This window comes from Cygnus olor, chromosome 7, assembly GCF_009769625.2.
Source record: "Cygnus olor isolate bCygOlo1 chromosome 7, bCygOlo1.pri.v2, whole genome shotgun sequence".
Taxonomy (NCBI): Eukaryota; Metazoa; Chordata; class Aves; order Anseriformes; family Anatidae; genus Cygnus; species Cygnus olor.
Window position 1 is genome coordinate 11,014,106 of NC_049175.1, and position 12,400 is coordinate 11,026,505.

General features: G+C 45.0%; 1 long non-coding RNA gene across 5 annotated transcripts in view; it reads left to right on the plus strand.

Annotated features, from left to right (window-relative positions):
• The first annotated feature begins 203 nt into the window (after positions 1 to 203).
• Positions 204 to 12,400, plus strand: part of LOC121072805 — a 142,620-nt gene continuing 130,423 nt past the window's right edge. The window contains exons 1-4 of one of the 5 annotated variants that reach the window (XR_005821395.1): positions 204 to 432; positions 1,318 to 1,411; positions 2,093 to 2,158; positions 4,430 to 4,507. This is a non-coding gene — a long non-coding RNA (uncharacterized LOC121072805). The remainder of the gene's footprint in view (positions 433 to 1,317; positions 1,412 to 2,092; positions 2,159 to 4,429; positions 4,508 to 12,400) is intronic. The other 4 variants (XR_005821396.1, XR_005821393.1, XR_005821394.1 and 1 more) reach the window with 4 other exon arrangements.

Here is a 12,400-nt window from a genome sequence, read left to right on the forward strand (position 1 = left end):
TATTCCTAGGACAATGAGATGTGTGATCATGTGCTGGAGAGCATCTGAAACCCTAAATGTTGTGTTTTCACCTTTAGGAATGGACCACGGGTCTGAGGGGAGCTGTGAGAGAGGTGTGAGGGGTGGGCCCAGCCCCTTCCGGGAGGCTCTGGAATGTTGTGGAAGGCTCTGGAACGTTCTGCCAGGTTCTCCCCCTGCCCCCCCCACCCCGTGGCGCCCAGCCCAGCCCCTCAGCGCCTCTGGTGGTGGCTCTGTGGGAGTTGGCAGGGCGCTGGAGGGGAGGAGGAGCTGGCAGCCAAGGAGAGGTTGAGCCCGGGAGAAGGGGGCTTGGAGCAAGTCTTTTGTCTCTGTTTCTCGCTATGCAAACCTATTTTAATTGGCAAGAGGTTATTTTTACCCAGCGCAAGTCTGTTGGGCCTGTGACAGGGATCAGTAAGCGACTCCCCGTGTTAGCTCCATCCATGACCGTTCCCTGTGCAGCTGAGGAGGGGAGCGAGCAGCTGGGCCGGCAGCAGGCCGCAGGTCAGTGTTTGACCGACCCTAAGCCGTGCTTTCGGAGGAGGTTAGCACACGGGGTACTGGGACCAGTCCCTTTGCCCCTGGGCGCGTGGCCACTGGCATGCTGCCCGCTGATGGGCCGTTCTCCAGGCGCGTCGGAAATCCATATGCAAATGTTAGCGTAGGTAAATGTTTAACTAGCAAATTGGTTGGCTTGAAGCCATGACTGGATCACTTTCAAGTGCAGTAGCTTATTTTGGTGTTTGTTTATGTATGTATTTGCTATAGGAGGTTCTGGGGTGGCATTGCACTGTACGCAGTAGGAGAGAGCAGCAAGGAGCACAGTGCAGCAGAAGAGTTGATGGCCCTGCCAAAATTCACACTAGTCTTGTAAAGGCAGAAAAAAAATCCTGGAAACGTACAGGCGCTGCTTGCCACCACCATTTGTATGGTAAAGTTTCCACAATTCACATACAAAAAGGGACAGCAAACGCTGCAAGGCTGCCACTGTAACGCAGCAGGGTGAATCCCGCTGACTTTGGTGACCTAATTGCAAGTTTTGGGGGCGGGAGGTGGGTGTTGGGCAGGATGCGGCACACTCTTGTACAAGAAGCACAAAGCAGACACATATAAATTGGGAAAAGGATGATTGGTACCATTGCCTAGTTTCAGATGGCACAGTGATTATATACCCTGGGGTGCGCAGCAGCTTCTGCTTCGAAATGGAAACGCTTAGCAAGTGAATTTTATGGGAACTGCAGGTGGCAGTAGGGACTAAGTTATACAGAAAAAAATGTATTCTATTTCCTTTTTCCACAGTAGCACTGCAAATGGTAAAAATCTGAATTTCTGCAAGAAGCCTTCCCTTAAAGCCATCACTCTATGTTCTTATGGACTTGTCAGCTCCTTTTAGGTGAAATATTTTCAATAATTGTAATGACAGTTTCTGGTTTCCTTTGGGATGTCCTGCACTGCTTTCTCCAGGGTGGGTTTCTGATGGTTGTTTTGTACAAGTGACACTATTCTAAAATTGCTCATTGAATTCTGCGTTTATTTAGTGTATTCTGTGTAAGTCACATAATTGAAAAGTTTAGCACAAAGAAGATCATGTCCATTTGAATTTAAGAAGCAATTGAATCTCTGCACGTTAAATGTAGAACCTTGGTGTTGTGCTTGTTACACAGAAAAACCTCAAACAGATCTGGATGAACTTAAATACAGGAGACTTCATCATTCTCTGTTTGGTTTCTAGTCCTTGAGAAAAACTTAATTCAAAGGTTAGCAAACAAATAATGGACAGACTGTTATCCCCCAAGCTCTGTGTGTTTTTTGGCTAAGTGTCTTCTGTCATCTAGTGCTTTCTCATTCAGAATGCACACATGTATTTGGTATAGTCAGAATAAAGAATGTACGCGTGTATTGCGTGCTGTGGGGAACTTGAGAGAGACAATGTGCTAGAATAAAGATGGACTTCTGTGGTTCATATGGCTCAGTAGATACATGCATGCAGACCATGTGATGATACATATATATGATGGAACTAAGCAGTGTGTTTTTTTTCCTTCTTTTTTTCTTTTTTTTCTACGTTACATAGCATTGGATGACAATTAAGCTGATGTGAAACTTTCCAAAACACATAAGGCTATTTCTGAGCTCTGAGGTAAGGCAGAGTCCAGAAGAATCTTTTAAAAACTCTTTATTATTTCTAAAAATAAAATTTTTAGAAAGCCGTAATTGTTGTTACTAATAAAGCTGTACCATAATGATGGTAAGTGAAAATCCTGGAAGAATTTATTCTGATGCCGTTGGCAGGGTCAGTTCAAAATCTGCAGTAAATGTTCTTGGTAGCACGTTTTCCAATTAAAAAGCAATAGCTAAGTACTTAAATGTGTGTCTGGGAATTAAATACTTCTGTAGAGCTAATTGCTTTCGTTGGTAGTTTTTTCAGTTGTACACTAGAATGACAACAGATATTTTGGACTGTGAACGACTCACCCTTTTTATAAAAGCCTATGCTGACACTAAGCACTCAGATGTCGTTCTCCCACTTGTGTTTCTTCCTTGGTGCCCAATGCTACTGACAAGCCATATATCTGTGCCCTTGCCCCTGGTCAGAGCAGGGGCATTGGTGAGGCACTGTACGGGAGCCAGCGCTGTTAGAGAGCGTGTCCCAGCCTCCCAATGGGAAATACTAACATGCAGTATGATGTAGAACTGTATTACCTATTAAAACATAATTATTTAGGGCATGTAGGAAAGAGAGTATATTATAAATTAAACAAAGAACAAGGTGCATTTTAATAACTGTTCCTGAGTAGTGGGAAATCTCAGACAGCCCTTAAAGGGTTTTACTATGAATATGCTGCTGTTGGGGAGGATCCTGGGGATGGGGCTCAAGAGGAAGAGAGACGGTCTATCACTGCTCAATCAGTGTGAAGAGAATTAGCTCAAGATGCTCTTGTGGACCCCTCCTATTCCCTTATTACAAACATTTGTCTAAATTTATTTGGCTGCATGTCTGATTAAAGCAAACGTCAAGGTTGTGTTGTCTGCCATGAGTGTCGATTTTGGCTTGCACACAGGAGTGAGAATGCGCCTGTACTCTTCCAATCCAGGGAGAGCTGGAGCGCCCTGTGATTTACCTTAACAATTATAATCAAAGCTGCACAGCTCAAACTATGAATGTTTGATCTCAGAACTTATAATCAACCCAGAGAAGAAACACCCGAGAAGCTATTTTATTGAATAAATTTAAATAATGCATTAATTTTAGAAAATAATCACACATGAGAAAATGGTGAAGTTAATCAAAGTATTAATTTGTTCAGCTCTCAGGGATATGTAAGAACTTAAATAATGTGTAATTATCACATTTGGCATGTGCATACTTAACACAAAATATGAGTTAGATGTAGTGCACACATAACTGAATGGAGACTACGTCAATGTATTTTAATGATACGTATGGGGAATTGATATCTGTCAGGCTTGGAAGTTATATAGGAAATTGCACAGTTCCAGTTTTGGTGCACGGGTTAATGCTTTACCTTGCGATCAAGCTAGCAGTGGAGAAACCCACTCCTTGTTGTGTGTGGAGTCAAGCTGGAAGCACGCAGCCTTTTGGCAAAACTTAATGCATATAGTAAAGTAAATGCCAGATGTGTCTGCACAAGTGAGGTATCCTAACCTGTGCAACTCAGCTGGAAAAAAAGTGACCAAAGGGAGAGGTGCCATCACTGTGTGGAATGCCATCGCAGGCAGTGCTGCAGGCGGTGTGAGGAGTGATAAGCCACAACACATCGTGGTTTTGAGCAGGGCCCGCACAGCAGAGACAGGCTGGGACAGAGCTTTACAGAGACAGCTCCGGGAGCTGCAATCTTCTGTCTGAAATGGTGAGCCTCATTTATGGGGGCTCCATAGTGTGTATTGGTCTGTTGGCAGAGGGCTGGCCACAAATGGGTATAGCCTGGTAGCCTTTGCTGTAGCTTGGCCACGTGTTACAGCCCATCAGGGTCTGCAGCTGTACTGAGCGCGGTGTGGCTGTGGCTTGGTATATTAACACTCTTGCAGCAGTCTTCAGTGAGCTCAATAAAATTAATATGAGTATTAGTCAAATACTGACTGATAATTTTCTTAGTCTGGGCTCTGACAAGAGTCATGGTTTGGAAATTATGATTTCCTTTGGTTATTTCATTTCACTTAATACTGGTATGGGGGACGAATGTATGTATTTTTTAATTCTTACTTTTGAAATGGGCTCTTTATCCTGGCTCAGTCAGAGACTGGAATCTGGTATTTGTATTAAACATTATATCAAGTGATTTGTAGTAGCTGTGGGGTTTAGTGGGATGAGAGCTATTTGTTTTTTACACAGAAACTTGTGGTTCCTTTTGTTAGGGCTTCGAATTGCTTTTATGCTCCATTCTCGCAGGAGAAATGCAAATGCTACTGAAAAATTATATTTTGATTACAGATGAAGATAGTGAAGAAGCATTCCAACAGAAGTTGGGTATGTCTGCTTTTTGCTTGATTTGTTTTTATGTGGAAATCATATTCCACTGCCCTCCTGCTGAACGAGTAGCACGCAGAAGCTTTGGTAAGAAATGCACAGTTGCAGCCACCATCAGCCTGGGCCTTTGTGCTCCAGCCCTGTATGAAGCGACACGGGAAGGCACCCCAGGGGGGTTACTGGGGTCTTGGGAGTGATCAGGGAAAAGCAGGCTGTGAGTGGGCTGGATCAGGAGAAGGAAAGACTTGATTTTGATCCCCGGCAGGCAGAGGTGCTGCAGCAGCTGCTGGACAGGAAGGCTGTGTCTGAGTCAGGTGAGGAGGGCAATGGCTGCAACACTTGCTAGGGCTGCTTTTCCCCTGAGCAGAAGTCAGAGGGGACTTTCTGAGCTGGTAGCCCGCAAACTGGAGCTCATGGTGGCTTTCCCTGCATTTTGGTGGTGGCTCTCATCTCTTGTGTAGCACTGTGTTGGTACTGGGGAAAACTCCCAAACGGCTTCATTGTGCTCCCCGTGCAAATGTTCCTGTTTCTCCTTGGTTTATTTACCTTAGTACATTAAGATAAATCTGTGAACGTAATGCTGCTGCGTGCTAGGGGGTGACCCTGTCATTGGGTTAGACCATGATTCTGGCTTCATGAGACACTGGCTGAGTGCAGCACTGGCAACTTTGCAGACTTGTCTGGCTTTCTTCATCCAGAAAGGCTTCTGAAATATGTCCTGTGGATTTGCCTGTCACCTGGTAATCTGATCAGCACACAGCACGGCTGCCAAAATTCACACAGGTCCTTGAAGGTGATGTGCAAGGTATATTGAATTACGAGCTGACCTGTTGTACCTTAAGTTATTTGCTTGTGGAGATCAGCAATTTTGTTCCATCCTCCTGCAGCTCATGAGGAAGAGCAGGGAGGAATAACCAGAGCATTTTGTGAAGATAAAAAGGTCTTTCCAACCATTTTAAAGGCACAAACTTCATCGTAGCTTATGAAGCACTAGAAAAATGACCCAGTTTTGCTGTTACTTATACCCAGTACATTAGGAACAGAAGGTAGCACACGTAACGCTACCTATATAAATGTATTGGCATTTGTCTGTTCAGCCATGTTTACTAGAGTAATTACAAATCCAGTTAGGTGTGATGCTTGCTGACCTTTAAGGAAGGGACCAAAACAAAAGGCAGAATGCATTTTTCAAATGTTAGGCAGAACAAAACCTGCAATTACTTGCCAGGATCTCAGGGTATGTTCGTATAAGGGAAGTAAAAAGCTGGACGCAGACAAAAGATATGCTGATATCAGCATGTGCTGATAGACATGCAGTAAAAATTCAGAAGAAGTAACTTCTTAGTTCAAAAAAAAAAAAAAAAGGCAATTTTCTTGTCTCATAGCTGGAGGGGGGAAAGGTTGCAATCTTCCAATTACAGTTTTTGAAAATACAGAATAACCAGTGAGTGCTAGCAGCAAAAATAGGATTCTCTTGATATTTTTCTGCTGTGTCTCAACTGTTAAACCCTGATTAGCTTAAATATAAGTTTGTTATTTAAATGTGAAAATAATTTATGGTGGCACAAGATAGAAATTGGAACTCAGAATATTAATGTTGGTTATTTATCTCCTGGTTGCCTCCCGTGCACACGATTAATTTGAGTACGCAGGTATTTTCATGCGTTCTGCGGGATGCTTTTATGCAATTTACGTAGAGAAATTGCTCATTTCAAAATTACATCTCATACACTGAAGGCATTTCCCCATGTGGCATGGCTGGTGTTGTCTGTTGTTGAATTTCTCTGTGGAGAGCCTGCAGTCACGTCCTGCCTGGCAGCTGCCCTCCTCAGCACATGCAGAGATCCTCTGCCACCACACAGTTTGGCACAGTGTAAGGGAAGCAGCTATCTGGGGGTGCCCCCAACCTCTTCAGTCCCACTTTGCATCAGCACGCTCCCCAAAGGCGTTATGCTTTGGCCACGGGTGAGTACGAAACCTGTGCGATTAGGGAGCTGGAAAACACACGGCTTCCACATGCAGCTGGGGCCAGGCGCTGCTGCAGTGGGGTGCTGATGCCTGTCTGAGGGTGGGTGCAAGCTTCTGCAGCTTTGGGACGACTTCCTTCCAGAGCGGAAAACTTGCCCAGGTGCCACTAATGCCATAAGATTTTTCTTGTTGGATGGTTCAGTCATGGAGATTTGCTTGGTTTCATCTCCCCTGAGCATCCATACATGAGAGAGATGTTAGTAATTTACCTCCGTCAGTTGCAGTTGTCTCAGCGCAGGTCTTGTGTATGTATGCCACCATTTGATCTGCTTAAGTGACAAAAGCTGAAATTTTGCCTGGGCAAGAGAAGTGTTGTGTAGATTTAACTTTAATAGTACGTTTAGGATGTTTTCCACTTCCTGAAATAGTGTTCGGCAAAAAAGTGGATTCAGTGATGCCCACCACTGATAGCTTATGATGCATGTTGAAAACCAGCTCTGTAATATACCTCTGGCTTGGAGTGTTTATTGTGTTGCTTATTCTGGGCAAGCTGATCTGTCTGAACACCCCCAGCTGAAGATTATGGGCATTGCAGCAGCAAAGCTGAGCAATTATATCCCCTTTTCTGTGCCAGCCTGGAGGCTAATCCCCATGTCCCTTTGTTTCTCTCCCTTTGTTCTCGGGTAGAAAGGATAATGCCCCTGGCCCATCACCTTGGCTTTATGCTCTAAAAGTTTTGTGTGTTTTTTAAAGATCTTTTTGTCTTTTTCAAAACTAATTTTCCATGGGGGTCAGGCACCACATCACGTCTGCAGGGCCTCTGTCCTGAGGCAGAATTAATATATTTCACAGGAATGAGAGGCACATGCAGAGAGGGAGAGCAGATCAATGTTTAATTATGCAAATAGTCCTTTAGGCTTTAATATTTAACTGGAATAAACCTGTCAGAACTGCCATGCTGGGGACAGGCAGCGAGCGAGCTGCCGTGCCTGGGTGCTGCAGTAGTGGGGTGCTGGAGGGTTGGGGTCTGCCCAGAGGCTCCCTGCACCACTGGGGACATGCATCTGGGGCACAAGCTGCCCCCAGCGCCTGCTCCCGAAGAGAGGGCTGGCACTCCTGGGTGAAAACTCAGGATAGCTGGGTCTAGGAGAGGAGGTTTTGTGCAGTGGTGTTATGTAAAGCTTGTCAGCATTAATACAGGCTCTGCTTGGCTCACCTGATGTGGATATATGAAGGCACTTGTCTCTAGTGCTCTCCTGCCAGCTGTGGCTGAGGTCTGTCAGCTGAGAGCTACCATGCTCTCAGGCAAGCCTGTGTTTGAGCAGGGTTTTTCACTGAGAAGGCCATTTAATTCTGCTGGACTTGCTGAGCTTGTGCTGAAATCCAAGTCTTGAAGTTTCTTCTCGGTGGGTGTTACTCCAAGAGTGTGGGAGTTGGCTCCCTTCCCTGCAGGGCTTCCCTGCAGTCCCTCAGCTGGGGCCAGTGAGCCTCAAAGCTTTCTAAAGGATTCAGCTGCAGGTACATGGGTGTTGTGGTAACTGAAGAAAACTGCAACCATTTGTCAAACTTGACATGCTTTAAAATGTTTTTCTTAACTGAAAAGGTGCCATAATAAAGGGTTTTAACTCAAACCTTCACAGCCACATTGGCATTTCTGCTCATGTTACCCATGTGTTTCAGCATCCCTCTGCCTCACAAAGTTGGTGGTGAGCCCTGGGGTGGAGGTGATGCAACACATGGGCAGGGTGTGCCTCCTGCAAGGGGTTGGAGGATTGAGTGTGTGCTCAAATGGAGAGGAAAGGTAAAAGCTGCATATTGCAAAGAAGGTTTAAGAGAGCAGATCATCTTCCCTTCTTTTCCCCTCCTTTTTATCCCTTTTTCCTTCTCCCCAGCAGGGACTGCCTCCAGCCCTTGGCGGTGGATTTGATTCTGAGCCCAAGGATGCTGCAGCTTCTGCAGTGGGTTGTGCCTTGGTCAGCACCTGGTGACAGGCGGGTGGGAAGCAGGGGTGGGAGCAGATGCTCAATGTGTGGAAGTGGCTGTGCCCCAGGTGTGTTGGGGTGCAGCTAATAGGGCTGGTGGTGCTTCTCTTGCTGAGAATGGTTTTGAAGATGTGTGCATCTCCCTTTCCTGTGCCCACTTTTGGGATTGCTTCTGCTTTTGTCCTTTTTCCCTCTTGCTTTTTTATAGCCTGCTGATCCTCGTGTGGATGAGCACAAGTGCTAACCCTAAGATGCTCTGGGCATGTGGAAGGGGGGGCACGTTTCTTCAGATACCCTCCTTGCCTGGTAGCTGTGTTCAGCGTAACTCTGTGACCTTGTGTAGTTGAGATAATGGTGCAAGAAGATGAATATTGCCTGCTGTTGGGTTAGATTAGGTAATGAGTTTCTAGCTCTCACAGTCTCTATCAGGTTTTTCTCAGTGCCCATACAGTGCTTTGATACACTATCAAAAGAAAGTCTTGAATTATGCAAAGAATAAGGTATGAGCAGCAGTGCTACTGCTGAGCGTTGTTTTACATTGCCACTATTGAATATTAATGGTAATCAAAGATCACACAACTTTGTTTTTTAATAGTTAAAATGCTTCTTTGATAGCCTGGACAAATTGCAGGCTACACAGTAGGTATTGGTACAAATGTCAGAAAGCTCTGCTACCTCCTCTAAAGCAATGGTTTTTAGGCAGTGGACAGAGGGACTGAGAACAAGAGTCAGGTTGATCTGTTGGGTATATTTGACAAAACAAGCACTTCAGCATGTTTGTTTTCATTCTCTGCTAATTCTTAATTCAGAATTTGTTGATGCTCTAATAAAGTTCAAAGATGAGTGAAAGCAATCCCATCCGCAATCTGAGATAACAGAGGTAATTACCATATACCATATTTCCAAGTTACTACAAGAAAAGCTGTCATGAGGAGCATGGTAGGGTGGGGAGGCAGAAGATGAGAATATTTGTCACTGCAGGCTTGTAGAGCTAACGTGTGCTTTAATGCTTGCTGAGGGAGTGGGGGGAGTCTGGTTGTGTAACAAACCAGAAATGCGTCCGGTTGTGTAGGAAGATGGTTAAAAGTGAAATAGGGCCGGTGTTTGTTTGTTTGCTTTTATGGTATGCTAAAGGGCCTGCTTTTCCCTTTGGGGTCTGCATATTTCATTAGTCGAGTTTTTCAGTAGGGAGGGAAAGTAATTGAATACATTTTGTGACAATGAGCTCTTGCCTCTAACAGAATTGTGTTTTGCAGTTTTCACTCTCAGCTTGCTGACAAGATGATAAAAGGTAGCGTGGTGTGTGTGCCTTTTTAAATAGGCACTTTACTTCCATAGATAGGTAAATAATTTCCAAAATAACCTGCTTGAAAAAGGCAATGAGAAGAGAGAACTATGTAACATTAACATGCCAATATTTGGAGAGGGATTAATCCTTAATCAGGGAGTGGTTAAGGCAACAGGCAGGATGTAAGGACTGCATTTCCAGCCATCTTTCCCTCTTGGGCCTTGGATAGGGGACAGTCTTGGAGGCTTTTGAGGCTGCAAATGAAGTATCCCTTGAAATCGCTGCTCCTAATCTGGGGTGCAGATGCTGGGTGTAGCTGCAAGTGATGGCATTTGAAGGGGGCTCCAAACACTGAGGTCAGGAGGGAAATGCCAATTAATTTAGGGGATTTTGACTTTTTCCTTATGATACTGCGCTAAGTAGGAGCACCCCAAGGAGAAGTGTCAAGAGGGCACCATTGGTGGCTGATTTCCTTAGTGCCATCAAGGATGGGTAGGAACTAAAGGAGGATGAGCACCATTTTTCTGGTGCTTGGTAGCTAAAAGCTTAGACTGCAAGTCCATGATGTTGGAGAGAGAGGTGTACGTGGAGGTAAGGAATAATATAGATGACGGCTGTGCAAGCATATGGAGAAAGCAGAGAGGCTGGGAAGGGGGAAGGGATGAACAGATGGGAGGCAGAAAACCAGTGAACAAGGTGGAAGGGGAGGAAAAGCTTTTCTGCCAGATGCATTCCTGTTTTCGTGCCCGTGAGAGGCTGTTTCCCAAAGAGGAGCTGGGTACCTGCAGATGGCAGCTGCACCACGGGAGATGAAGTCAAAGGGAAGAAAACAGCCACCCTTGTCATCAGTCTGTGTCTGTCTGTGCCGCTGGCTCCCTGCTGCACAAGGGTTTCCAGACAGCAGACCCGAAGGGCAGAGCGGGGCTGTGGGGACATAGCGACGCCCTCCATCAGGGCTCAGCGGGGGCCAGGAGGGAGCCGCTGGTACATCCTGATGAACCACTTAGCTGAAATGGCTGAGAAAGCACAGAGGGAGTATCACGTACTACTTCCCAGCTCTCTGGTGGCTGTAGCACAGGGAGTGGGATCTGGAGGGCTAGATAAATAGATGCATAAAGCAAAGCCTCTGCAGGGTTTTGCTGTTGCAATTAAACTCCTTCCATCCAGCCACTGGGTACAATGTAGACCTTTTGGTGGTGGTGCAACACTGGTTGCTTGCAAAAGCCAAATAATTAAAAAGAAAAACAAAGTTTAAAACTTGAATAGGACAGTGGCACAAATGTTTAAATGAAAAATAGCAATTGGTACAACAAATGAAGGATAGCCAGACGAACCCTACATCATCCTGCCATCGTTTCTCTTTTGCCTTTATGGCTCTTATGTTCCCTTTGGGGCCATGCAGACAATAGATAATCAGACAAGGATTTGCAGGGAAGATGAGAAATTAGTACTGTATTTTGTTTATTTCTTATAGCATAATAATGCCAATGTTATTTTTCAAAAGCACCTCAATCCTTGTTACTCTTTACATCAATCACTGAGGATTAAAGTGGTCTGATTGCTGCCCTTTGTATATGATGCATTCAAATATATTGAAACACAGTCTAGGATTGCAAACTCATGCTACAAAAACAAACCTAGCACTGATGTATGCTTGGTAGCATGGAGAAAGGATCGTACAATGCTCTGCTTTTCTCACAGGTGTCTTCAGTGTCAAGCTCTACGTTCTTGGCTTGTGGTGAATAGGCTGTCATGGTTCCTCGATGTTGTGATTGCCACGTGTCTGTGCTTACATCGAAGTAGCCTGCACCATACGTGGCTTATTTACCTGTGTTTTGTGTGATGTATGTTGGTGTTGGTATCATGGGAGGGTTTTGAGTAAAGTGAGATACCTGTACTGAGCAGAAACTCCTCTGTCCATCCAGACTGGGTTTGAACAGGAGCATGTTGTAGGCCAGTTTTCAATCTCTTCAAACTGAATCTCTTAACAGATTCCTAGGTCATCTCTGCCGTGCAGGCTTGAGCTTACAAACTCAGCTGTTGTATTTAGTTAGTCATATAACAACTTTGCTTAAAGCACCGGTAAGGACGAACACTTCTTTCCAGTCATCCCTTCCATTGCATAAGAGCAATAAAGCAGACAGCCACTGCCCTTGGAATTCTTGATGGTTAGAAACACCACTGTGGATTTTTGTATTGTGAGGAAGTTAGCTCTGGTGCTTCTTGGCTTCATTATGGTACCTGAGCAAAATGAGCTTGGAAAGACCTGCAGTAAGCTGCCTTACGTGTTCCTGTGTGGTTCTTTGAATGTCAGAAGCAGAGCTTATTTTTGTGTTTGAAATTAAGTGTCTTACAATAACCTGAATTTACAGCAATTTGGAATGGATGTGGCAGAGCAGAGCAAGTTGGGGAACCCCTGCTGGAGACAGAAATTTGACTTCAAGTAGTAGGCACAGCTCTCGCTGTGGATGCTAGCAAGGAGCTCACGGACTCTATTATTTGATGGCTAAAAGTGTCCTGCAGCTGTTTAAATTTACAGCAAATTGAGAAGAATGCAGCAGAGTGGAACAGATTGTTTGTACGTGCTGTATGCGCCTGTGCGAACCTGGGCTGTGCGTCCTGGATGAGCAGGTGTCCCCTGTGGGGTTTGTCATC